This window comes from Eurosta solidaginis, chromosome X (assembly GCF_040869045.1).
Source record: "Eurosta solidaginis isolate ZX-2024a chromosome X, ASM4086904v1, whole genome shotgun sequence".
NCBI lineage: Eukaryota > Metazoa > Arthropoda > Insecta > Diptera > Tephritidae > Eurosta > Eurosta solidaginis.
In genome coordinates this window covers 187,891,716-187,918,919 of record NC_090324.1, presented here as the reverse complement: position 1 = coordinate 187,918,919, position 27,204 = coordinate 187,891,716, and the positions used below count along the sequence as shown (strand labels likewise).

The 27,204-nt window shown below is 38.5% G+C and overlaps 1 pseudogene; it reads left to right on the top strand.

The window, feature by feature from the left end:
* Positions 1–27,204, top strand: LOC137235326 (DNA repair endonuclease XPF-like; annotated as a pseudogene).

Here is a 27,204-nt window from a genome sequence, read left to right as displayed (position 1 = left end):
ATGAAATTCCGAGATAATATTCAACGCGATGATCAAGAGATTGCCGACTTCTTTGCGGAATTTTTCAACTTAAATTACTTTATTGAGACCAACGTTTCGCCTAATGAATGCCCATACCGTCTTGATTCATATAGTTCAATCAGTGTTCCATTTATATCTTCAGAAGATGTAAGTTGGTTATTTGTTAATTGAAACAAATAATTTTTTTGATTTTGTACCGAACCCAGACACTACGGAATGAAGACTGATGCCCCTATTACCGTTTACAACTCAACTCTGGTTTGGTATAACAGATTACAACTCAACCTGTCAAAAAAAATGTCGGTTGAGTTGTCTAGTCTAACAACTTTTTGTGGCATTACCGTTTACAACCTTGTGTTGGTGTAGTTGTCAAAGACGTCAAAATCTTATAACTGATTACTAGCAGTTATCTCATACAATTTTGCAGTTGTTTTGAAAAAAGGTAACGTTTTACAAGACGGTTCCCCACCTAATTGTTAACAAAAATTTTAAAAGTTGGTATCAAAAGACACGTTTCGACCTCCGATTTCAGAATCCGAAAACAAAAATTAAAAATTTAATTTCTGTCATATCATTTCGGTTCAGATTTTCATGTGGTTGTATTTTGCCAGATTTTTTTAATGCAGAAAGGCGTTGGGTGCACCCAGGCTGAAGGCCGCCAACGCAGAAAGATGTTCTGTGCAAAAAACTATGGATCGGGCCTCATATTTCGGACCATCTCGGGGCCATTTTGTGGGTTTTTGCAAATATTTTTCGATAGAAATAAAATTTTTAATTTTCCATTTCGAATCCTAAAAACGGAGATCGAAAAACGTCTTTTGATACCACCTTTGATTAGAGTTAGATGGTGCACGGTCTCATCAAGCGTTATCCAAAAAAAAAAAAAACAAAAAATTTAAAACCGGTAGTTAAACCTTTTTTAATCAAACAACAATCAACAATTTTGTACACATTTAAAGAAAAAACAACGTTTAAACGAAGGATTACATTGAATAAATTTTTGACTTTATGGAGCGACAATCCGAAGTTAGACGAGGCTGGCCGCAGTTCGGATGCAGCCAAAATAGGTGAAATTATGTGAACGTGAGTCCCATTGATACTAATCACAACTCCTGGGAATCCTGTTTTAGAGTAAGATACAATTTTTGCTGTTTGGATTTTAATCCACTTTGCACAAATATGCTCCTCAATAATATCTAAAACCAGTCCAACACCAAAATCATTTCCACAGCATTTTTGATAGCTGCCATCAGCAAGGAATCTGAGTGTGGCGCATAATTTTAAAATAGGGAAAGCCTTCCCTCGAACGCGTTTGCGGAAATGGTCCTTAATTGTGTTTAGTAATGAGCAAAATGCTTCCTTTCAAATCTGCAAAATAACTTCATTTGAAGCTCATCATTTGTCACTTAAACATTTTCTTTTTTGGTGCTTAGTAGTTCCAAGGGATTGGAATGATCACGCGAATGTTTTTTGTATTCGCCACATATCAATCGCAAACATTTTCGCCTTTACAAAATAGATTTTAACAATTTCTGTTGTTATATCGGCCTACTGATTTGTAATATCGCGAGTTAATATCGAGCTCAAGGCCTAACAATAATTATTTTATCATTATTATTGTTATAATATATTTTTTCTTAATTGAAAAAATTTTAAATTAGAATAGAAGAAAGAAAAAATTTTTAGACAACTGCCAAAGCTCGTTGTATAGATCCATTTCGGGAACTGCTAAATTCCTTCATCGGCAACGTTTAGGCGCCGCTGCTATAACCATTCAGCCATCACAGCGGTTTGTTGTTTGTCTTCATTATTCCTACTTCAATTCTGGTTCTTGCCAATTGATATTCACAGCACTGCGACATCTGTTACATAATAGTTGTGAAAATTGGACTTTGTTTATGGCGATGATGCCATAGTGTCATATTTTATTGACACTTTTTCCCCGTGCTCTGGGATGTATTAACAATTTTTGTTGTTATATCGGCCTACTGATTTGTAATATCGCGAGTTAATATCGAGCTCAAGGCCTAACAATAATTATTTTATCATTATTATTGTTATAATATATTTTTTCTTAATTGAAAAAATAGATTTTATATAATATCCGTTTTCCTTTTAATAACAAAATCACTTTTGCAAATGCTTACATTTCCGCCACAAATTGATCAGCTGTTGATTTATCTGTCAAATCCATACATATAATACTTCTATATCAATACCTTCCTAACTTCCTAATGTGCAAATTTCATTGCTTTACAAAATTAAACTTTTGCATTACCCTGGATCACCACTATTTTTTTTATTTGCTATAGCCCCCTAATTATAAAAATGGTCGAAATTTAAAATTCTATGGATACGTTTTTTTTGTTTTTTTTTTTTTTTTTGTTTTCTAAAATTTGCCTTTTCTGAAAAGGTAGATCAATTGATTTTATCATATCTCTGCAAAGGGTTGTCTGATTTTGTTGGAGAAAAGAGCATATAAAGCAAATGATATTAACTTAAAATTGTTTAAATAACATCTTTTTAAATACTTATTGGTTTCAGAGTTATTTGCATCGCATTATAAAAAAATCGATTGTTTGTATTAAAAATTTCCATTTTTTTTCCTTAATTCGTAAAAATTCGAAAGAGACAGAAACTTACGACTTTTATTAGATGATCGTAAAACTGTGAACATTCCAAACAAGGCAAGCTTTATTTCATGAAAATCCATGGATAAACGGTAATATTATTAACAATTAAGTGAATGAAGGGAAAATACGTATTTTTAATATTTTTGTTTATTTAGCTATTTAAGATACCTTTATTAAAGAAATTCTACAAAATTTAGTACTTGAAATATTTAAAAATAGTTTCTACTTTTTGCTTGTCTACTGTTATTTTCTGGGTTTATTCTCGTATAAGAAACCAATTATAATCCCCCATCATATTTTCGTTCCAGAATCCTTAATAACGCTCCTCCATTGACTTAAGTTGTTGGTGAAATCGTTCTCAATGCTCGTCACTGACATCACTAAGATTTGAAGGGAAAAAATCCAAATGGGAGTGTAAGAAATGCATTTTTAGGGACATGTTTGCACCTGAAATTATATGTATATGTAATTTAGGGGTTACAATTATGATGAATGATTTTTGTATATCCTATCATATTCTTACTTACTGATTTTCGAATAGTTGGTTAGTAAATCAGAAATGATTTCCTTATAATTTGGACCCCGATTATTTACTAAAAAGTTTGAAACAATCAGCCTAAATGAGTTCCAAACAGCCTTTTCATCGAGTGATAGTAACGTCTCGAATTTTGAGCTCTGTAGTGTTTTTCGGATTTGTGGACCATCTAAAACACCTTCAGAAATTTTTGAAGCGGATAATTTTGGAAATATTGTTTGAATATAATCGAATGCTTTTTCATTTTTGTTTAGCGCCCTAACAAAATTCTTGACTAATCCAAGCTTGATGTGTAATGGCGGAAAAATAACATTCTCCTTTTTTATTAGAGCAGCAATTTTATATTGTGTGTGCCTACTTCGTGATTGGTTCTTGCTGGCCAGTCCTTCCTTACATAATGTGTGCTTCGATCTCGGCTATCCCGAAGGCAAAGAAAACAACAATGTTTTGTGTAACCACCTGTAGTCCAGTTAGTAAAGCTACCACTTTCAAGAAGCAACATATTTTCCAATCGTGTTTTTCATAATGAATATATTTTAAAAGTTTGGACATGGTTTCATAAGTCTCCTTCATATTTACGGCGTGTGCGATGGGTATTGATGGCTTCTGATTGCCATTGTGTAATAAAACTGCTTTAAGTCTTTCTTTGTTACTATTGTTACGAAAACCCGCGTTGCCAACTTAAATTTTCCATTCAGTATGAGGCATTTTTTTCTTATGATCTGCGTTTTGCCTTAAGAAAAATTGACGGGGAAAAATTTCTTGAGTGTCATTATGGAGTTTTCTCATTTCTGGCGATGCCCGTAGTAAGCTTTAAAAAGACAAAGTTGCGCAAAATTTCATACCTAAATAATTTGTTTGTCAAAAACAATAATAGGCTTGATATGCAAAATTTTCGCTAAATTGGGTATTTTCACTTTATTGTTAATAAAACCAATATTTATTCATGTATTTTCACGAAATAAGGTTTCAATTATTTATAATGTTTACAGTTCTAAGACCGTGAAATAAAAATGGTAAGTTTTTAAAACCTTCGATTTTTTATGAATTTTTGAAAAATAAAAAAATGTTCGATTTTGCAAAACAAATTTTTTTTTAATTTTTATGTGAATAACCCCACAACCGTCGATCATATAAAAAAATTTTCTTATCAAGACTTGAAGAAAATTTTGCGGTGAATCCACTGGTGTTTCTCTCAACGAATTTTGATAAGCAATTTCCAAGATATGATAAAATAAATGGAAAGATCTCTCTGAAAATTCGTGATTTTAGAAAAAGAAAAAAAATCGTATCCATAGAATTTTAAATTTTGGATGTTTTTGTACTTAGGGGGCCATAATACATCACAATTAAATAGTTAGACTCCAAAGTAATTTCTCTTGTTGACTAGTGTTTTCTGTCAATCATTATTTGCTGAAACTGTGCAAATGTATGTTTTGTTAGTGTTAGTAAAATATAGTTGCGCGTGTAAAAAAAAGTATTAAAGGGGTAACAACGGGTCACTATCCCCTTTACCCAACTTCTGCATACTAATTGTTATAAAATCTCCGTTTAGTCGATTAAACGATGAAAAGGCCAACAAATACACTACAAGGCTTGATGTATTTGGGGTATTCCATCCCGTTTCGACCAGTTTTGAACCCGACCCCTTTAGAATTGGCTGAAAGTTTTTCTTTTTTTCTAGCTTACGAAAGACGTTTTTCAGAAGTTCTTCAAATTTTTTCATCCAACTCAAAAAAAGTTATGAATTTTAAAAAAAACACCGTTTTTGTTTTCAAAATGCTATAACTTTTTCAAAAATTGACCGTTTGGGATCTTTTTTTTTAACAATTTCTTTTTAAATGAACTTTTCGGAAAAAATTCAAAAAAATGTTTAAAGTTTTTTTTGTAATTTTTCAGTTTTTCGAGATTTTTCGAATTTCGCGCTTTTTTTCTCATAAAAAACTTCAATCAATTCTGCAATCATCCCCACTAATCCCGGAGTTGGCCGAGAATTTTTTTTTTATTTAATTGAAAAAAAAAACTTTAAAATTTTTTTTGTATTTTTTCCGAAAAGTACATTTAAAAACATATTTAAAAAAAAATGATCCCAAACGGTAAATTTTTGAAAAAGTTATAGCATTTTGAAAAAAACACCGTTTTTTTCAAAATATTTAAAACTTATTTTGAGTTGGAAAACGGTGTTTTTTTTTTCAAAATGCTATAACTTTTTCAAAAATTGACCGTTTGGGATCGTTTTTTTTTAAATATGTTTTTAAGTGTACTTTTCGGAAAATACAAACAAAATTTTAAAGTTTAGCATTTTGAAAACAAAAACGGTGTTTTTTTAAAATTCATAACTTTTTTTGAGTTGGATGAAAAAATTTGAAAAACTTCTGAAAAACGTCTTTCGTAAGCTAGAAAAAGAAGAAAAACTTTCAGCCAATTCTAAAGGGGTCGGGTTCAAAATTGGTCGAAATGGGATGGAATACCCTATTTATTATTTAAACATGGGCTGCAGCCATACAAAGTACATTATTTACATAAATAGTAAAACAACAAGTAAGGAAAGCTAAGTTCGTGTGTAACCGAACATTACATACTCAGTTGAGAGCTGTGGAGACAAAGTAAGGGAAAATCACCATGTTGTAAAAAGAACTTAGGGTAACCCTGGAATGTGTTTGTATGACATGTGTATCAAATGGAAGGTATTAAAGAGTATTTTAAGAGGAAATGGGCCATAGTTCTATAGATGGACGCCATTTAGGGATATCGCCATAAAGGTGGACCAGGCCTGGCTCTAGAAGTTGTTTGTACGATATGGGTATCAAATGAAATGTGTTAATGATAATTTTAAAAGGGAAAGACCCTAAGTTCTATAGGTGGACGCCTTTTCGAGATATCGCCATAAAGGTGGACCAGGGGTGACTATAGAATTTATTTTGTACGATATGGGTATCAAATGAAAGGTATTAATGAGTATTTTAAAAGAGAGTGGGCCTAAGTTCTATAGATGGACGCCTTTTCGAGATATCGCTATAAAGGTGGACCAGGGGTGACTCTAGAATTTGTTTGTACGATATGGGTATCAAATGAAAGGTGTTAATGAGTATTTCAAAAGGGCGTGGGCCTTAGTTCTATAGGTAGACGCCTTTTCGAGATATCGCCATAAAGGTGGACCAGGGGTGACTCTAGAATTTGTTTGTACGATATGGGTATCAAATGAAAGGTGTTAATGAGTATTTTAAAAGGGCGTGGGCCTTAGTTCTATAGGTGGACGCCTTTTCGAGATATCGCCATAAAGGTGGACCAGGGGTGACTCTAGAATTTGTTTGTACGATATGGGTATGAAATGAAAGGTGTTAATGAGTATTTCAAAAGGGCGTGGGCCTTAGTTCTATAGGTAGACGCCTTTTCGAGATATCGCCATAAAGTGGACCAGGGGTGACTCTAGAATTTGTTTGTACCATATGGGTATCAAATGAAAGGTGTTAATGAGTATTTTAAAAGGGCGTGGGCCTTAGTTCTATAGGAGGACGTCTTTTCGGGATATCGCCATAAAGGTGGACCAGGGGTGACTCTTGAATTTGTTTGTACGATATGGGTATTAAATGAAAGGTGTTAATGAGTATTTTAAAAGGGCGTGGGCCTTAGTTCTATAGGTGGACGCCTTTTCGAGATATCGCCATAAAGATGGACCAGGGGTGACTCTAGAATTTGTTTGTACGATATGGGTATCAAATGAAAGGTGTTAATGAGTATTTTAAAAGGGCGTTGGCCTTAGTTCTATAGGTGGGCGCCTTTTCGAAATATCGCCATAAAGGTGGACCAGGGGTGACTCTAGAATTTGTTTGTACGATATGGGTATCAAATGAAAGGTGTTAATGAGTATTTTAAAAGGGAGTGGGCCTTAGTTCTATAGGTGGACGCCTTTTCGGAATATCGTTATAAAAGTCGACCAGGGTTGACTCTAGAATGCGTTTGTACAATATGGGTATCAAATGAAAGGTGTTAATGAGTATTTTAAAAGGGCGTGGGCCTTAGTTCTATAGGTGGACGCCTTTTCGAGATATCGCCATAAACGTGGACCAGGGGTGACTCTAGAATTTGTTTGTACGATATGGGTATCAAATAAAAGGCGTTAATGAGTATTTTAAAAGGGCGTGGGCCTTAGTTCTATAGGTGGACGCCTTTTCGAAATATCGCCATAAAGGTGGACCAGGGGTGACTCTAGAATTTGTTTGTACGATATGGGTATCAAATGAAAGGTGATAAGGAGTATTTTAAAAAGGAGTGGGCCTTAGTTCTATGTGTGGACGCCTTTTCGAAATATCGCCATAAAGGTGGACTCTAGAATTTATTTGTACGATATGGGTATCAAATGAAAGGTGTTAATGAGTATTTTAAAAGGGCGTTGGCCTTAGTTCTATAGGTGGACGCCTTTTCGAGATATCGCCATAAAGGTGGACCAGGGGTGACTCTAGAATTTGTTTGTACGATATGGGTATCAAATGAAAGGTGTTAATGAGTATTTCAAAAGGGCGTGGGTCTTAGTTCTATAGGTAGACGCCTTTTCGAGATATCGCCATACAGGTGGACCAGGGGTGACTCTAGAATTTGTTTGTACGATATGGGTATCAAATGAAAGGTGTTAATGAGTATTTTAAAAGGGCGTTGGCCTTACTTCTATAGGTGGACGCCTTTTCGAGATATCGCCATAAACGTGGACCAGGGGTGACTCTAGAATTTGTTTGTACGATATGGGTATCAAATAAAAGGTGTTAATGAGTATTTTAAAAGGGCGTGGGCCTTAGTTCTATAGGTGGACGCCTTTTCGAAATATCGCCATAAAGGTGGACCAGGGGTGACTCTAGAATTTGTTTGTACAATATGGTTATCAAATGAAAGGTGTTAATGAGTATTTTAAAAGGGCGTTGGCCTTAGTTCTATAGGTGGACGCCTTTTCGAGATATCGCCATAAACGTGGACCAGGGGTGACTCTAGAATTTGTTTGTACTATATGGGTATCAAATGAAAGGTGTTAATGAGTATTTTAAAAGGGAGTGGGCCTTAGTTCTATAGGTGGGCGCCTTTTCGGAATATCGTTATAAAAGTCGACCAGGGGGTGGGGTGCGATAAAGCCATGCGAGATAACGCCATATGGCTCTATCTCCCATCCAATTGCGAGGTAAAGCCATATGGCATTATCACGCTTCGTATTGAGAGATAATGCCATATTTTTTTTTTTGTCAATTGTGAGTTAAAGCCATATAGCCTTATCTCTCATATGAATTTATTTGTCATTGTGAATGTGCATTTAATTGTTATTCATTTCGGGAAAATTTTAGAATAGCACCCCCCGAGTTCGGGGTAAAACTTGGTATCAAATGAAAGAGGGAGTTCTCCCGAGCACAAATATATATATTTTAAAGTGCGCAAACTTATAATTTTAAAGTTATTTGTTGTTAAAGTTTGCAAATTTAGCAAATTTCTATAGCACTTTAAATTACAATTTACATGTCTTTCAAAACCTTAATCCACATACATACATATCTATATAAATTGGCAACGATAACCTTAAATTGCATTTTTGTATATTTCACATTTCATTTTTGCATTGTTTTTACTTATTATAAATGTTTTTATTAAATCAATCGCGCTTTTGTAGCAACATGCACATTTATATATATATATATTTTATTGATGACATTACAAAGCTGTGCTGCCACATAAACAAAAAAAACAAACATAAATATTACCTTACCACCTTTCAGTTAATAAAGAAAAAGGAAAATATATATTTTTACTACTCATTTTGAGAAGTTGAAACACCTTTCCGCGTAGGCGGCCTTCGGCCGCGCTTATAAAAAATAACCCTGGGCTACGCCATGCCAAGTCCGCATGTGTGGTATAACCGTGGCTACCGCCACGGTGATGTCCTTCTGCGTAGTACAACCTTCTGCGCAGAAGAGTGTACTACGCAGAGGGACATCACCGTGGCGGTAGCCACGGTTATACCACACACCCGGACTTGGCATGGCGTAGCCCAGGGTTATTTTTTATAAGCGCGGCCGAAGGCCGCCTATGCAGAAAGGTGTTCTACGCAGAATGACTGTACATGACGCAGCCGGTGTTGGATTGGCTAACATAACAATAAACATAAGAGTTATAAGGTAATATCAGCTCGTTCACGAATGCAGCGAAAATATTCCGTAAAAGGGAAAATCAAATGAGAGATAAAGCCACACGAGATAACGCCATATGGCCTTATCGCTGTTTGAAATTGGAAATAAAGCCATACAGAAATTTTGGCGCGAATATGGCTTTATCTCTCTTTGAATTGAGTGATAAGGCCATATGGCGTTATCTCGCATGGCTTTATCGCACCCCACCCGACCAGGGTTGACTCTAGAATGCGTTTGTACAATATGGGTATCAAACGAAAGGTGTTAATGAGTATTTTAAAAGGGCGTGGGCTTTAGTTTCGGAATATCGTTATAAAAGTGGACCAGGATGACTCTAGAATGCGTTTGTACAATATGGGTATCAAATGAAAGGTGTTAATGAGTAAATTAAAATGGCGTGGGCCTTAGTTCTATAGGTGGACGCCTTTTCGAAATATCGCCATAAAGGTGGACTCTAGAATTTATTTGTACGATATGGGTATCAAATGAAAGGTGTTAATGAGTATTTTAAAAGGGAGTGGGTCTTAGTTCTATAGGTGGAAGCCCTTTCGGAATATCGTTATAAAAGTGGACCAGGGGTGACTCTAGAATGCGTTTGTACAATATGGGTATCAAATGAAAGGTGTTAATGAGTATTTTAAAAAGGAGTGGGCCTTAGTTCTATGTGTGGACGCCTTTTCGATATATCGCCATAAACGTGGACCAGGGGTGACTCTAGAATGTGTTTGTACAATATGGGTATCAAATGAAAGGTGTTAATGAGTATTTTAAAAGGGCGTGGGCCTTAGTTCTATAGGTGGACGCCTTTTCGAAATATCGCCATAAAGGTGGACCAGGGGTGACTCTGGAATTTGTTTGTACGATATGGGTATCAAATGAAAGGTGTTAATGAGTATTTTAAAAGGGCGTGGGCCTTAGTTCTATATGTGGACGCCTTTTCAGAATATCGTTGTAAAAGTGGACCAGGGGGACTCTAGAATGCGTTTGTACAATATGGGTATCAAATGAAAGGTGTTAATGAGTATTTTAAAAGGGCGTGGGCCTTAGTTCTATAGGTGGACGCCTTTTCGAAATATCGCCATAAAGGTGGACCAGGGGCGACTCTAGAATTTGTTTGTACGATATGGGTATCAAATGAAAGGTGCTAATGTGTATTTTAAAAAGGAGTGGGCCTTAGTTCTATGTGTGGACGCCTCTTCGAGATATCGCCATAAACGTGGACCAGGGGTGACTCTAGAATTTGTTTGTACGTTATGGGTATCAAATGAAAGGTGGTAACGAGTATTTTAAAAGGGCGTGGGCCTTAGTTCTATAAGTGGACGGCTTTTCGGAATATCGTTATAAAAGTGGACCAGGGGTGACTCTAGAATGCGTTTGTACAATATGGGTATCAAATGAAAAGTGTTAATGAGTATTTTAAAAGGGAGTGGGCCTTAGTTCTATATGTGGAAGCCTTTTCGAGATATCGCCATAAACGTGGACCAGGGGTGGCTCTAGAATGTGTTTGTACGATATGGGTATCAAATTAAAGGTATTAATGAGGGTTTTAAAAGGGAGTGGCCCTTAGTTGTATATGTGAAGGCGTTTTCGAGATATCGACCAAAATGTGGACCAGGGTGATCCAGAACATCATCTGTCGGATACCGCTAATTTATTTATATATGTAATACCACGAACAGTATTCCTTCCAAGATTCCAAGGGCTTTTGATTTCGCCCTGCAAACTTTTTCATTTTCTTCTACTTAATATGGTAGGTGGCACACCCATTTATCAAGTTTTTTTCTAAAGTTATATTTTGCGTCAATAGACCAATAAAATTACCATGTTTCATCCCTTTTTTCATATCTGGTATATAATTATGTCATTTTTTTCATTTTTCGTAATTTTCGATATCGAAAAAGTGGCGTGGTCATAGTCGGATTTCGGCCATTTTTTACACCAATACAAAGTGAGTTCAGATAAGTACGCGAACTGAGTTTAGTAAAGATATATCGATTTTTGCCCAAGTTATCGTGTTTACGGCCGAGCGGAAGGACAGACGGTCGACTGTGTATAAAAACTGGGCGTGGCTTTAACCGATTTCGCCCTGTTTCACAGAAAATAGTTATCGTCCTAGAATCTAAGCCTCTACCAAATTTCACAAGGATTGGTAAATTTTTTTTCGACTTATGAGCGGAGCCACGCCCATTTTGAAATTTTCTTTTCTTTTGTATTTTGTTGCACCATATCATTACTGGAGTTGAATGTTGACATAATTTACTCATATACTGTAAAGATATTAACTTTTCTTTTAAAATTTGAATTTAAAACAAGTAAGAACGGGACTGTCTTCGGCTGTGCCGAAGACTTCATACCTTTCATGAATGGGGCTGAACAATAATCTTATCCCGTTCGTAATCTCCGAATAATCAGATGTATAAGATAAGAAATATATAGCGAACAGATCTACATACCTTAACGATTTTTAAGATAAATATAAAATAAACAAGTAAGGAAGGCTAAGCTCGGGTGTAACCGAACAGTACATACTCAGTTTAGAGCTATGGAGACAAAACAAGCAAAATCACCATGTAGGAAAATGAACCTAGGGTAACCCTGGAATGTGGTTGTAGACATGTGTATCAAATGGAAGGTATTAAAGGGTATTTTAAGAAAGAGTAGGCCATAGTTCTATGGATGGACGCCATGTAGGGATATCGCCATACAGGTGGACCAGGGCTGACCCTAGAATTTGTTTGTACGATATCGGTATCAAATGAAAGGTGTTACTGAGCATTTTAAGAGGGAGTGGGCCTTAGGTCTATCAGTGGACGCCTTTTCGAGATATCGCCATTAAAGTGGACCAGGGGTGACTATAGAATGTGTTTGTACGATATGGGTATCAAATGAAAGGTGATAATGAGTATTTTAAAAGGGAGTAATCCTTAGTTCTATAGGTGGACGCCTTTTCGAGAAATCGCCATAAAGGTGGACCAGGGGTGACTCTAGAATATGTTTGTACGATATGGGTATCAAATGAAAGGTGTTACTGAGCATTTTAAGAGGGAGTGGGCATTAGGTCTATAGGTGGACGCCTTTTCGAGATATCGCCATTAGGGTGGGCCAGGGGTGACTCTAGAATGTTTGTACGGTATGGGTATCAAACGAAAGGTGTTACTGAGCATTTTAAGAGAGAGTGGGCATTAGGTCTATAGGTGGACGCCTTTTCGAGATATCGCCATTAGGGTGGGCCAGGGGTGACTCTAGAATATGTTTGTACGATATGGGTATCAAATGAAAGGTGGTAATGAGTATTTTAAAAGGGAGTAATCCTTAGTTCTATAGGTGAACGCCTTTTCGAGAAATCGCCATAAAGGTGGACCAGGGGTGACTCTAAAATATGTTTGTACGATATGGGTATCAAATGAAAGCTGTTAATTAGTATTTTGAAAAGGAGTTATCCCTAGTTCCATAGGTGGACGCCGTTTCGAAATATCGCCATAAAGGTGGACCAGGGGTGTCTCTAGAATGTGTTTGTACGATATGGGAATCAAATGAAAGGTGTTACTGAGCATTTTAAGAGGGAGTGGGCATTAGGTCTATAGGTGGACGCCTTTTCGATATATCGCCATTAGGGTGGGCCAGGGGTGACTCTAGAATGTTTGTACGATATGGGTATCAAACGAAAAGTGTTACTGAGCATTTTAAGAGGGAGTGGGCATTAGGTCTATAGGTGGACGCCTTTTCAAAATGTCGCCATTAGGGTGGGCCAGGGGTGACTCTAGAATGTGTTTGTATGATATGGGTATCAAATGAAAGATGGTAATGAGTATTTTAAAAGGGAGTAATCCTTAGTTCTATAGGTGAACGCCTTTTCGAGAAATCGCCATAAAGGTGGACCAGAGGTGACTCTAGAATATGTTTGTACGATATGGGTATCAAATGAAAGGTGGTAATGAGTATTTTAAAAGGGAGTAATCCTTAGTTCTATAGGTGAACGCCTTTTCGAGAAATCGCCATAAAGGTGGATCAGGGGTGACTCTAGAATATGTTTGTACGATATGGGTATCAAATGAAAGCTGTTAATGAGTATTTTGAAAAGGAGTGATCCCTAGTTCCATAGGTGGACGCCGTTTCGAGATATCGCCATAAAGGTGGACCAGGGGTGTCTCTAGAATGTGTTTGTACGATATGGGAATCAAATGAAAGGTGTTACTGAGCATTTTAAGAGGGAGTGGGCATTAGGTCTATAGGTGGACCCCTTTTCGAGATATCGCCATTAGGGTGGGCCAGGGGTGACTCTAGAATGTTTGTACGATATGGGTATCAAACGAAAAGTGTTACTGAGCATTTTAAGAGGGAGTGGGCATTAGGTCTATAGGTGGACGCCTTTTCAAAATGTCGCCATTAGGGTGGGCCAGGGGTGACTCTAGAATGTGTTTGTATGATATGGGTATCAAATGAGAGATGGTAATGAGTATTTTAAAAGAGAGTAATCCTTATGTCTATAGGTGGACGCCTTTTCGGGATATCGCCATAAAGGTGGACCAAGTGTGACTCTAGAATGTTCGTACTATATGGGTATCAAATGAAAGGTGTTACTGAGCATTTTAAGAGGGAGTGGGCATTAGGTCTATAGGTGGCCGCCTTTTCGAGATATCGCCATTAGGGTGGGCCAGGGGTGACTCTAGAATGTTTGTACGGTATGGGTATCAAACGAAAGGTGTTACTGAGCATTTTAAGAGAGAGTGGGCATTAGGTCTATAGGTGGACGCCTTTTCGAGATATCGCCATTAGGGTGGGCCAGGGGTGACTCTAGAATGTTTGTACGATATGGGTATCAAACGAAAGGTGTTACTGAGCATTTTAAGAGGGAGTGGGCATTAGGTCTATAGGTGGACGCCTTTTCGAGATATCGCCATTAGGGTGGGCCAGGGGTGACTCTAGAATGTTTGTACGGTATGGGTATCAAACGAAAGGTGTTACTGAGCATTTTAAGAGGGAGTGGGCATTAGGTCTATAGGTGGACGCCTTTTCGAGATATCGCCATTAGGGTGGGCCAGGGGTGACTCTAGAATGTTTGTACGGTATGGGTATCAAACGAAAGGTGTTACTGAGCATTTTAAGAGGGAGTGGGCATTAGGTCTATAGGTGGACGCCTTTTCGAGATATCGCCATTAGGGTGGGCCAGGGGTGACTCTAGAATGTTTGTACGGTATGGGTATAAAACGAAAGGTGTTACTGAGCATTTTAAGAGGGAGTGGGCATTAGGTCTATAGGTGGACGCCTTTTCGAGATATCGCCATAAAGGTGGACCAAGGGTGACTCTAGAATGTTTGTACTATATGGGTATCAAATGAAAGTTGTTTCTGAGCATTTTAAGAGGGAGTGGGCATTAGGTCTATAGGTGGACGCCTTTTCGAAATATCGCCATTAGGGTGGGCCAGGGGTGACTCTAGAATGTTTGTACGATATGGGTATCAAACGAAAGGTGTTACTGAGCATTTTAAGAGGGAGTGGGCATTAGGTCTATAGGTGGACGCCTTTTCGAGATATCGCCATTAGGGTGGGCCAGGGGTGACTCTAGAATGTGTTTGTACGATATGGATATCAAATTAAAGGTATTAATGAGGGTTTTAAAAGCGAGTGGCCCTTAGATGTATATGTGAAGGCGTTCTCGCGATATCGACCAAAATGTGGACCAGGTGATCCAGAAAATCATCTGTCGGGTACTGCTAATTTACATATATATGTAAAACCACTAACAGTATTCCTGCCAAGATTCCAAGGGCTGTTGATTTCGCCCTGCAAAACTTTTTCATTTTCTTCTACTTAATATGGTAGGTGTCACACCCATTTTACAAAGTTTTTTCTAAATGTTTAGGCCACAGGCCTAAATATATCTCCCCTCCCTCGTAACATAATTTCCTTAGTTATTTTCCTCCGTTTACTACCACCTACATATGCTTGTACTAATACACACAGGCATGTGTGAGTGGTGGTACGTATGTATCTTAGATTTTTACCGCTGTGAGCCCGCGGTACAGCAACTTTGTTGCCGGGAAACCCAACGAAGGAGCTGTATCGTGGGTTCATCGGCTCATGTGGAAAAGAGTCTCGTCCTCTTTTGGTCCAGTAGCCAGCAAAGGTACACGTTATCCCACGTTCACGTAAGTTGAAAATTTCCTAAAATATATTTAATATTTTCATTTCCACAACACCTGTTAAAACTTTTCTTAACACTTGTTGTATTTATACAAATAAAAGCACATTGTGAATTCTTTTTATTAACACGAAACTTTTTGGTGTTTTTACTTTCTTCCTTGTTTTTCGCCTTAATCAACCTCTAACAAATACGTGGTGCGCGCCGTTGCCACCACGCATTTGTTCATGGTCAATCTACGCCGAACTAAGAGAACCAGATATATTTATCATACAGTCCACTCCACGTTTTAGCAAGGAACGATATTAATATACACAAAGTTTTGGCCACAACATCCTATCATTCTTGAGCGACATTAACAACATCCAAACAACAACAAACACACAATCATCACATCACCATCCAGATTTCACTTCAACGAAATTCCATATTCCAAGGTACGTGGTTTAATATATTCCGTGCATAGGGAATAGATGTAAAAAAAAAAAAAAAAATTTTAATAAAAATTCGAAGTGTAAAAATATAACTTTGAAGATTTTAGTGACGCGTAAGTGAATGTGAAATTGGTATATTTTTATTTACATTTGAGTGCATATTAGCAATGAACATTTTTTTTTAATTCGTGCCCTTTCTCGTGCACACACTTATCTCCACAAAAGACAGGCAGTTAGTTAAAGTTTGTACACTTCCACCTTGCGACTATCTGGAACAATCCCCCACCAGCGGTAAGATTGTCCGGACACAGCTCAAGGTAGTACGACACTGCACTGTACCGGTTAACATAACCACAAATTTCAATTTCAACTCAAAGTTCACTGTCACATCACAAAAAATTTTTTTTTTGTTCTCAAGCTGAATTGACTTGAAATTAGCGTTAAATAACGTGGTATATTTTATTTTAATTTTATAGGAAATTTGTATTCCATACAAAAAAAACATATCGTTACCAAGTTCAAAATCACTTTTGCTCAATTCCACTAGATACACTGCAATTGCGTTTTTTGTTGTTGTTGTGGTACAAAGTACGTTGACTACAAAACACGTACGCCTTTGTTGTTTGGGTGGCCAATAGGCTTAGTTCTCATACATTTTTTTAATAAAAAAAAAAAATTTGAAGAATTCATTATTCTCACTTGCGGCAATACACAAATCAGTTTTGACTGATTTATTTTTGGTGATATAAAGACACTAATCACTTTAAAGTCTTAATACAGTCCTTGGTTAGGCTCTCTAAAAGTCCATAACGAGCGTTTATATATACTGTTTCACTAACACCACTTTTTCACTAGCCATTACTTATTGGCTTACACAATTTGTTAAAACAGGTGCATTAGCACATTCATTAACATTTACGTGGGTGCGCGCCGTTGCCACCACGAAATTGTACTTATCCCACTTGGCACATAAGCCTCTGTACAGTCCTTTTCACGTTAGCCATAACTTATCGGCTTACACACTCAATTGGTAAATTTGTGCATACATACGCATACACCAAATCCTTTCACTTGTCACATTATCACTTCCAAGTTCTGTCCTTTGGCGACATTTTCACTCACTACTCTCTGCAAAGGCAATTTCTGTATAAACTTTTGGGTTTTTATTTTTATCCACAATGGAGACCTATACACGCCAATCAGATGCAGTGACGGAGTATGAAAATGACTTCAACGACATGTCACCTTCACAACACAGTAAACACTCCCTAATACACCAAAGGGATGAGTTAAAAACTCTGTGGGAAGCTACGAAGGTGACATACGAAAAGCTCTTAGGTTCATCAGAGCTTGATTCAAAGGACTTATCGGCTATCAAGAAGAAGCATAAAATGTGCTATTTTAGCTTCCTAAAGTGTCAGGCGGCAATAGCTAAGCTTTTGGAAAATTTTGAAAAGAAAGATAAGAAAGTAGATGTCTCAGATAACATGGAATATCATGTGCGCCTGCCAGCATGTGATACGGATATTTTCAAAGGTGACTATATTTCATGGCCGTCTTTTAGGGACATGTTCACTGCCATATATATTAATAATAGTAAACTCCATGCACTATTTAAGGCAAAAAACTCAAGGGGAGGCCAAAGAGATAGTGGAACGGTGTTCCTTAACAACAGACGGTTTCGATACAGCGTGGAAAAATTTATGTGACCGATACGAAAACAAACGTATCTTGGTCAATGCCCAATTAAAAATTCTTTTTAGTTTAAAAGCAGTTGAGAGCGAATGCGGTAGCTCCATTAAAAAACTGCAACGTGAAATAAACAATTGTATCTCAGCGCTTCAATGTCACAAGATTGACACGTCAAACTGGGATGCAATTCTAACGTATTTGTGCTCCACAAAACTGCCAGAAACCACACTGGCTCTATGGGAACAAACCATAGAAAATAAAACAGAAATTTCAAAATGGGCAGATATGGATAAATTCTTATCCAACAGATTCCAAACGTTGGAAACTGTCGTAGATATAAGAGGGGATACTGTTTCAAACCCCTCTAAGCCACATGCTTCTCGTTCCTCGGCAGATACATCGTCGAAACGATTAGGGTCCTACCAGGCAAGTGCAACAGTAGCCAAACCTACGTGTAAGATGTGCAAAAGTCCTGCACATCGAATTTCAAAGTGTGAAAAGTTCTTACGTTTAACACCCAATAAACGGTTTGAACAAATTAAGAGCAGCCGTGGGTGCATAAACTGCCTTTCTGCTGGCCATTCGGTGACAAAGTGCACCAGTCAAATGAACTGTGCCACATGTCATTTAAGACATCATACGCTGCTTCATATTTCCAATCAGCCAAAACCAACAAATACTCCTGACACTATCGGAGCATCTACCTCACGGGAAGCTCAAATACGACGCAATGCTGAAAGAGAAAACGCTCCGATTAATAATGTGAACTCATGTTTCGCAAACACAAATAAAGGGGTATTACTAGGGACAGCTCAGGTCAATATTCGTTTTAATGGTGTTGACTATTCGGCGAGAGCCCTAATAGACTCGGGATCTGAATGTTCATTCATTACCGAGAAACTAAAGCGCAGAATGAATCTGCCATCCAAACGCCTGCATGCCCAAGTTTCGGGCATCAGTAATACAATGTCTGCACAAGTAAAAGAAGCGTGCAACATACAATTGCGGTCACCAACAGACCCATTAATCGAGATCAATACGATCATGCTGGTTTTACCACAATTAACAGGGAATCTTCCAACTTGCCAAATAAACGCAATGACTAGGCAAGCATTCCCTGACTTAGTACTGGCTGACAAAAGATTCTTTGTCAATGAGCCAGTCGACTTAATTCTGGGCGGAGACATATACCCCCAAATTATGCTAGGCGGTATCAGGAAGGACGTGCTAAACACATTAATAGCACAGGAAACGGTGTTCGGCTGGATTTTGACAGGCCGGACAGATGCGGTTGATACAAATAAGACCCTAGTTTCATATTTCAATGAGGTCACTTTAGATAAACAATTGGCGGCTTTTTGGGAGATAGAGGAAATTCCAAAGAAAAGGAGCATCAATAACGATGACACTTACTGCGAGGAGCTATACAAATCCACAACAGTTCGGAACAACGATGGCAAATACGTAGTCTCCTTACCCTTTAGGAAAGAGTTTAACTTAGGCCCCTCATTAAGAAGTGCGTGCTCTCAATTCTATCGCAACGAGACACGACTTGCGAAAAACCCAGTCCTTCAAACGGAATACAATAGAGTTGTATCCGAATATGAAACTTTAGGGCACATGAAACAAATAGGCAATATTTCGCCAGACTCAAATGACTGTTACTTCCTACCTCACCATGCTGTTATAAAGGAGGGAAGTACAACGACAAAAGTCAGAGTCGTATTTAATGCATCTTGTCCTACCACTAATGGCAAAAGTCTAAATGATGCCTTATATCCAGGTCCGATTCTTCAATCCGACCTGACAATTCTTATACTACGTTGGCGGCTGTTCAAATACGTATTTAACAGCGACATAGTGAAAATGTATCGCCAAATATGGGTCAATGAAGACCAAACAAAATATCAGCGAATCATATTTCGCAAATGCCCCAAAAACCCAATTAACATTTATGAATTGAAAACGGTAACCTTTGGGGTTAATTGTGCTCCGTATCTTGCGATTCGAACGCTGCACCAACTAGCTGATGACGTGGAGATATCGCATCCAATGGCAGCAGATATACTGCGAAATTGCATGTACGTTGATGACGTACTCGCCGGTGGACACAGCATCGAAATTGCAATCATGGCAAGGGACGAAATATCATTGGCATTGCAATCGGCAGGTTTCCCATTGCGAAAATGGACGTCCAACTGCAAGAAAGTCCTACAGGGTATACCGAAGCAACACCTATTAAGCGAGGATTTTCTTGAGTTTGAAGACACCAGCATGGTAAAAGCACTCGGTATCAGGTGGAACGCCCATTTCGACTACTTTTACTTCACAGCGAAACCCTTTGACAATAACCACGCCGTAACAAAAAGGTCAATACTTTCTGCGATCGCAAAACTTTTCGACCCTCTTGGCTGGCTGGCACCAGTCGTAATTGTAGCCAAAATAATAATGCAAAATATTTGGTTGGAAGGGACAGGCTGGGATGAAGATGTGTCTGAAACTACTCTACATCGGTGGCAATCATTCATGACGGACTACGAAAAGATCAACGATATACGCATACCGCGATGGGTTCACTACACATTGAAGGACAATGTCGAAATACATGGATTCAGCGATGCCTCGGAAAAAGCATTTGCCGCCACTGTTTTCCTGAGGGTACAAACAAAGGATCAAGTCTTCACCAACCTGTTGATGGCCAAAACGAGAGTAGCCCCGGTCAAAACCATATCATTGCCATGACTGGAACTCTGCGGCGCAGTCCTACTTGCAGACATTATAGAGTAGGCCATAGAAAATATGCAACTTTCAAACATTAAAGTAACCCTTTGGACAGATTCGACTATAGTACTGGCATGGATCCGAAAAACACCATGTTCGTGGTCAACGTTTGTGGCACATCGAATAACGAAAATCATCGACAAAGTTGGAGACAAAGTATGGCGGCATGTAGACTCTGCGTCAAACCCTGCAGATTTGGCGAGTAGAGGCCTCCTCGCTTCGGATCTAATCGACAATTCTTTGTGGTGGCAGGGACCTTCTTGGTTACAAGAAGACAACGAAAATTGGCCAACACAAGAAGAAGATTACAATACGAATATGGAGGAAAAGAGGGTGAAAGTTCATACAACTTCGGTCAAAAATAATTTTGATATTCTGGATAGGTTTTCCGATCTACCGAGGGCGTTGCGGGTTATATCCTATATTCTTCGGTTTTTCCAGAATACGCAGCCAACAACTAAAGCCTCTTTTAAAAGGGATTCTCATTCAATAGCTCCTGACGAAATAGAAAAAACAACACGAAGATTGATAACAATATGCCAGAGGCAACATTATCAAGAAGAGTACGCAAATTTGAAGTCAGGAAAACTAATAAATGGGAAGAGTGAGATTTTACCCCTGAACCCATATATAGATGACGAAGGCATCATTCGAACTGGGGGCGGACTGGGGCATCGAAAGACATGTCCCATAATGAAAGTCATCCCATTATTCTTCCTTATACTTGCAGGTTATCCAGACTTATAGTCAAATCCTCTCATGAGACCACCCTGCATGGAGGGAACCTGCTGATGCTACGTCATATCCGCACTCAGTACTGGATCCCACGCGTTAAAGTCATGATAAGGTCGGTTATCCACAACTGTAAAGTCTGCACTATTTACAGGAAGCGGACGCAAACGCAACTTATGGGGATCCTTCCGAAAGAGCGCACCACCTTTACTAGGGCCTTCACTAACACTGGGGTAGATTTCGCGGGACCATTCGATATAAAATCCTACCGAGGGAGGGGATGTCGAATTTCAAAAGGATACGTTTGCCTGTTTGTCTGCTTTTCGACGAAAGCCATCCATCTAGAAGCGACAAACGATCTTAGTACCGGGTCCTTCCTAGCTGCCTTCGCCAGATTCATATCCAGACGAGGCTGTCCGAAAAACGTTTACTCCGACAATGGTACTAACTTTGTCGGAGCTTCTCGATCTTTACGATCCGAGTTTAAATCATTTCTGCGTGAAGCAAGGGACGGAACATTGAATAAATATAGCCATCACACTTTAGAATGGCATTTTATACCGCCAAGCGCTCCTCACATGGGAGGTTTGTGGGAAGCGGGGGTAAAAAGTTTTAAGACACACTTTAAAAAGATCGCGTCCGACCATAAATTTACTTTAGAAGAGTTTACAACCCTCTTATGTCGAATTGAGGCCTGCCTCAACTCGAGACCTCTAAGTCCCTCATCTAACGACCCATCCGACCTGGAGCCGCTTACTCCAGGCCATTTTCTCGTAGGCGGGCATCTTTTAGCTCCACCTGAACTCGATTGTAGTGAAAACCCTGCCTCAATTGTAAACCGATGGCAAAAGATGAAAGCCCTTCATCAAACCTTTTGCAAAAGATGGAAATCGGAATATCTCACCGAGATCCAGAAACGGTATAAATGGAAACATCCACAATCCAACTTAAAACCCGGGGACCTAGTCGTCATCAAGGAGGATAACCTACAACCGAACGAGTGGAAAATGGGGAGAGTCGTCAACACACACCCAGGTTCCGATAACCGTGTACGTGTTGTTGACGTTCATACAATGAAGGGACAAATTACGAGACCAATCGCGAAATTGGTACTACTTCCGCCCAACGACAAGGAAAATGAACTTTAATAGTTCATATCCCTTTATTCCAAATAATCCAGCTCTCGTTCATCCCGAACGAGGCCAACACACCGATAACCCTGCTCTCATTCCCCTGAACAAGGCCAACATACCCTAACGCAGACTCAATATCTTCCCCAGAATACAATTGAATTAGCAATCACACCCCAAACATCAATTGCCATATGAACCACACATTCAAACTTAAAAGTATTTTCGAATATAAAATTAAGGTACACGTCGTCAAGGTTTAAAAGTGCAAATAAATGTTTAACAAGCCGGCCCAATAAAACCGCACGGCGTTCTTTGCCCTAACCCAAATAAGCATGCGTTGCGACAATGTAAAGCATGTGTGCAAACGTCGAATCTAAATGTCACGCAGAACAAAAATTGGAAATCGAGTTAGGTTTTCACGCAGCAAATTCAACTTGGGTTGCTCTCATATAACTTGTATGTACATGAGACATTTTTTGACAGAAAATTACTTGCGTGCGTTTATATTGGGTTGGCTGTAGGAAACACAAGGTGGTGTTCTGAATAGCAATCCGGCCTGTTCTGGATTCCGACTCGTTTTGAAAGATCAGGCGGAGTTGATTCCGAGTCGATTTCTTTTTGGTGTTCTCAGTTCCGATTTAAACAAATTGATTCGAAGCTGATTTCGTATCGTTTTCATATCGAGTCGATAATAAAGCGAAACAGCTGTTTTTATTTATTTTGGTTTTAGTTAAATTAAAATTGTGCAAAAATTTGAACAAAATGCCAGCACCAATGGTTTTCGGAAATGCAGAGGCAACAAGACAATTGCAATTTTGCATAAAAATTTGCTAAAGAATCGATCGATCGAAATTGAGAACACGTCGGCTTGCTTTCGACCGGAATCGCTTTGCTTGGGTGGGACATTTCTTGATCGGAGTTTTCAAATTGAGATTTATTATACTAAATAAACAAATAGTCCAGCAAAACGTTGTAATAGATCTTCCAAATAAAATGAATAATTTAATAAAACTTATTTGTGAGGAAAATAATAATGTAATGATCTGTGCTTAATGGGCTAAATACTTTCGATTCCGGAGAACAGGTCCAAATAACTTAAATCCCAATTTGAATATCCTAATATTTTCCACATAAGACAATGAAAAGCGGAACATTAAACTAAAATAAAGTGACTAACACAAAAGGGTATTAACTCAGATTTCTGCACACTATCCTTTATGTGCATTGCATTCCAACCAAAGAAATTTCGCAAACTATTTGGAACATACTAGAACCGGGAGACTTGGGTGTTGAAGTATTAAGCATCAAAATCAACATTTCAGACGCTATTTTATAGTTAAGCAAATAAAATGCATTTTCAAACCCTACTCATACGTACATCTATCTTCAACTTAAGTATGCTTTGAGAATCATTTCAAGAGAGTAGCTAAACCCCTGGTGCCTACTAAAGAATTTGGTATCGCTGACTTCGCTTATTCTTTCAGTAAATCGGGATAAAGAATTTTTGAAAAGAAGAAAAGCTGCACCCATCTCGGGTAACTTAACAACTTGAGGTCAATTTGAAGCATGCCCGACTTGGGCCATTTTATTTAAACTCATGGTTCTTTTCTAATTTTTGGGAAAAAGTTATGCGTAGAGAGCATGTAAAAGGCAAGAAATCAACAAATTAATCTGGCTCAGGATCTTTGCAACGAGATGATGGCGTATCTGACCAACATTATGGCTCATTACCGCGAGAGATTTCGAATCGTCATTTACTACTACTCACCTGAACGATATCCATATAATAGCGTCCCTCTTCAACCGCTCCTTGTATTTCATAATGCAGCACTGCAGCTTCTGACGTTGGTACGTTGCCCTCGTCGGGCAATAGCGAAAGAGTTGTATGAGTTAGCCATGTTGATTACACAATCTTCCCTCAGAAAAAAAGAATATAATTATATTAATAAGCCTTCAGTACCTCCAAGATGTAATTTTATACACACATACGCAAATGTAGGACAGACTTGGCTCTATCGACACCCGCTACCTCCGGTTCTAGCGCGCGTTGTCCTGGTCGGCACTTAGATATAAAGAATGTTTAGCAGCACAACTTGCAACAGCACCTTATCAATTGTCAATGGTTATGAGCGTTTTGCCGGTATAGCAGGCCGTTTTTAAGTGCCCAAAGTTTCGCCTTCGTATGACGTATGCCAAAGCGGTGGCATATAGAAAAGTGGTGAAAGATCGCTTGACGATAGAAAGCTGACGATTAAGTTATTGAGTTCGGTTGAGCAATGTAAATTCAGTCGTGGAACCTGTTTTCGACAGCGCTCCATTATGTGCAAGATTTTGGATTAAAATAGAAACCAAATTGCTCTTTAGAACGTAAACACTTCCAGTTACCTCATTTTACTTCCTTTATATTAGGCCCATTTCAAGTTGTCAAGTTTCATCACAAAATTTTGCATTAGTTCTACTTAGTTATATTTTTGTATCTTTAATCTAATACAAACTGTCAGCATGAGTTCAAAATTGCCGGTGTAATAAAAAAGGTTAGCAAATCTTACAACATTACAAATCAAGAGGAATCTGGATTCCAAGACGATGATGAAACTTTAGCAAATATCGTGACCGCTGAAGAATACCTCCAACATAAGGATATATGTACAAAGGCTTGAGTATGAACAGCTGATTTTTTTTGGATATGGTGAACTCTGATGGTTTGCTAGTTTGCGCAAAGGGTTTGCACTACGATAGCGTACTTACAAATATATTAAAGGTGTACAGCGATCCAGGCAATTTAGTGCTTGTAATGAATTGTTCAGATTGGGAGGAGCATTATTATAAATCTAAATTGGAACAGAAATATGTACATGAAGTAGCGTACACAGTTACGGACAGAGAACGCGTTTACTTGGAAGACGGCATTCAATTCATAGGCACACGAATTCTAGGGGTTGATCTTTTAAAACGTCGTTCACCCAGTGAGCTAATAACGGGCATCGTTGTGCTACGCGCACACACCATTATTGAATCCTGTCAAGAAACATTTGCTTTGCGTGTCGTATCGTATGAGTAATAAAACTGGTTTTATAAAGCATTTTCCAACAGCGCCGAAGCTTTCACAAGTGGATTTAGTCATATTGAGTGCACGATGCGTAATCTGTTTGTAAAACAATTAGTTATTTGGACGCGTTTTCATGCTATTGTACAACAATCACTGAAGCCTCATGAGGCACAAACTATTGAGTTGTTCCCATGACGCTAATACAAACACATCTGCTTAATATAATGAATTGTTAGTGCGTGAAATTAAGCGTATAAACAGACCGGAAGATTTGGAAGAGATCACAGTAGAGAATTGTATAACAAAAAATTTCATAATATACAGCAAGCGCAACTGGATTGTATTTGGCATCAATTGAATTCGCAGACTACATTGATAGTAGCTGATTTGAAAATTTTACGCAATCTTATGATTTCCAATACATATCATGATGCAGTGGCCGCGTATGCACTAACCAAACGTTATCACACTACAGAGTATGCGCTTCGTAATTCGGGTTGGGCGTTTTTAGATTCAGCTGAGCAAATATTCAATTTAACCAGAGAACGCGCTTACAATGCGCAAGGTGAGTTTGAACATGAACCCTATCCCAAATGGAAATTTTAGCTGAAATACTCAAAGTTGAAATACCGGGCGAGATGAAAGGTTCACGTCCCGACTGCGTAAGTGCCACCCAAAGTCGTAATACTTTGTCATGATACACGTACCTGCCTTCAATTGCGTCTATTTCTCACACAAGGTGGTGAACGCTTTCTCTTATTTGCTGCAAGGCAGCATGAGATACCAATCGGTAAACTAGCTGATTGCTATAAGTTAAGGAAATGGTAAATGCACTAACGCAATTTGAGAAAACTCTCAGCGGCAAAAACACAAGCACACAAAAGAGGAATAGCACTCAACCAAATGCGAAAGAGAATGACGTTCTAAAGAATGAAGCTTCGGACTCAGAACAAAGCACCCCTATGGATGAGCTGACGCAGCTGTTGACTGATGCTAATGGTGATGAAGATCTTGCAGCAAAATATTTTCAAGAAAGTTATATGCTAACTATTACACAATTAAGTGATGCTGACGAAACTTTAACTTATGCTGGCGCCGATGCAAATGCAAGCGGGGCTACGGAGACCTCTATTATGGATACCTCGGTTTCGAGCCATTTCCACAGCTAGAACAGCTGGATATAACTGCGGCTGTGGCGGCACGTAAACAACCACTAATCTGCATACAAACATTCAAACCAGAACGAGAGGGTGCTATGTCACTCGATCGCATACTCGATGAAGTACAACCACAGTATGTTATAATGTATCATTGTGATGTGGCTGCAATAAGACAATTGGAAAGATGGGAAACGCGTCAACGGCGCGCTCCGAAAATCGGACGCATGTATCCTTCCCTTTACATGCGCACACCGTAGAAGAACAATCGTATTTGACTAGCCGGCGACGTGAGAAGCAAGCATTTAGAATGATTATTAAAACGAAGAGTGTAGTGGTTATACCAGAGTACCAAGATGGCAAAACAGATGAAGCTTTCATGTTGTATAGAACCTATGCAGAAACTGAAGGCGTGGACGCGTCTAATGCGGCTGGTCGTGAAGCAGGCGGTCAAGCGAGCCTCATACCTTTTGTTTCAGCCAAATTATCGTAGATATGCGTGAATTCCGTTCTGATCTGCCATGTTTAATACATAAAAGAGGCATGGAGGTGCAACAAGTTACTATCACGATTGGCGACTATATACTCACACAGATATTTGTGTTGAACGTAAATCAATCTCCGACTTAATTGGTTCACTAAATCCCGGACGCTTATACAATCAATGTGCACAAATGCAACATTATTCTGCCAAACCAATAGAAAGCAAAAACATATTTTCTTGGGAGTAA